This window comes from Octopus bimaculoides, chromosome 5 (genome assembly GCF_001194135.2).
Source record: "Octopus bimaculoides isolate UCB-OBI-ISO-001 chromosome 5, ASM119413v2, whole genome shotgun sequence".
Classification (NCBI taxonomy): Eukaryota; Metazoa; Mollusca; class Cephalopoda; order Octopoda; family Octopodidae; genus Octopus; species Octopus bimaculoides.
This window is the reverse complement of record NC_068985.1, coordinates 105,499,501-105,501,422: the sequence shown is the minus strand read 5'-3', so window position 1 is coordinate 105,501,422 and position 1,922 is coordinate 105,499,501. Positions and strand designations below refer to the sequence as shown.

Genomic DNA, 1,922 nt, shown 5'->3' with positions numbered 1-1,922 from the left:
TGTGTGTGTGTGTGTGTGTGTGTGTGTGTGTGTGTGTGTGTGTCATTGCGTATGTAGGACATTTGCAACAGCTCAGCAATTGATATTTTCGAAATACATAACTTCTGTCCCATTGAAAAGTACCAGGTGATTGCCACGGATTGCTGTTGTCTTAGTATGTATTAGTTCAACGTTCCATTCATATTCGTTATTCTTTTAACATTTTAGATACATCCTGGTTCTGACGTGGCTCTGAACTGTCTATCAGGACAATCCTTCCTGCTGATAACATCATATCATGTCTCATGGAGAGGCAACAATTATGCACATTTATACAGGTTTTTGAATAGCTGCTGCTGATATGGCTGGAATCTTCCACACTGGTATGGCATAATCGTTAGTTTCTTTTGCAACGTGGAGGTTAAATGACATCCTTATCTCTTTTATCGACCAGCTATCCTTTCTGTCTCTCTCTCTTTCTCTCTCCCCCTCTCTCTCTGCATATGCATATATATATATATATATGGATTAAATCTATATAATAATTTATCAAAGTAGCCAGCTTGAAAATCCAGTTTAGGAAAAAATTAGTACGAAGTATATAATTTTTCCTTTCAATATAAATACATTAATTATATTAAGGACTACTACTATATGCAAACGTTTACACTTCAGTAAATATACATATAAATATTTATTGAAGTAGTTTTAACTTTAGAGTCCCATAACAGCGTGAGGCGTTTTCTTATTGTAATAGCCTTTAATATAATTAATATGTGTACTGGAAGCTTTATTTAGGACAACGATCGTTTCGGCTTATTTCTGCACTGGTCTCTAGCGGTTGTGGAACGATGTAATAGAATCAAACGCACCCCATAGTGCAGAAGAAACCTCCTCAGGCCATATAAAGCGGTTCAGTGTTATAATATGCACATTTCGCTGATATTTGTGGTAAGGTTGATGTTAGTATCATATGCGTGTTAGTAAGCCTAGTACTTATTCTATCGGTCTCTTTTGCCGAACTGCTGAGTGACGGGGACATAAACACACCAGCATCGGTTGTCAAGCAATGCTAGGGGGGACAAACACAGACACAGACACAGACACACACACACACACACACACACACACACACACACACACACACACACACACACACACACATATATATACATATATACGACGGGCTTCTTTCAGTTTCCGTCTACCAAATCCACTCACAAGGCTTTGGTCGGCCCGAGGCTATAGTAGAAGACACTTGCCCAAGATGCCACGCAGTGGGACTGAACCCGGAACCATGTGGTTGGTAAGCAAGCTACTTACCACACAGCCACTCCTGCGCCTATATTGTTCAGCTTTATTTCAAGATTTCTCGCCAACAGAGGAACAGCCGGTTTCGAACCCAGATCATTGGAATTTCAACATCAACAGTAGGGTATTTTTGTTTCTGTGTATGTATATATGTATATATATGTGTGTATGTATATATGTGTGTATGTATGTATGTAAGTATGTATGTATATGTGCAGATTTGTATGTTTTGTTTTATGTACGTATTCTCATGCATATAGTTGCATATCTAGACATGCTCATATATACTTAAATGATAAACTCCCAGACAATCCTAGTTAAGCCAACTTTGCTCTAGATGGGTTGGTACCTATACTTTTGCTCTAATAATATGCATAAAATTGAAGGTTTATCTTGGGTAATGGATTTGCAAATTCTTTAACAACGATTCATAGACCTTTTCTTTCTTTAACATTTTTCTGATCACACTGGTGTTCGGAGTGCTGTATGTACGCGCGCGTGTGTGAGCGTGTGTGAGTGTGTGCGAGCGTGTGCATGTGTGCGCGCGTACATATTGTGTGTATGTAAATATATGTATATGTGTCTACGTATATTATATAACATATATATATATATATATATATATATATATA

The 1,922-nt window shown here is 37.7% G+C and overlaps 1 long non-coding RNA gene across 1 annotated transcript in view; it reads left to right on the top strand.

The window, feature by feature from the left end:
- The window catches only part of LOC128247817 (uncharacterized), a 52,585-nt gene that overhangs the window by 44,020 nt on the left and 6,643 nt on the right, over window positions 1-1,922 (top strand). Inside the window, exon 2 of the long non-coding RNA XR_008264138.1 lies at window positions 208-362. This is a non-coding gene — a long non-coding RNA (uncharacterized LOC128247817). The remainder of the gene's footprint in view (window positions 1-207; window positions 363-1,922) is intronic.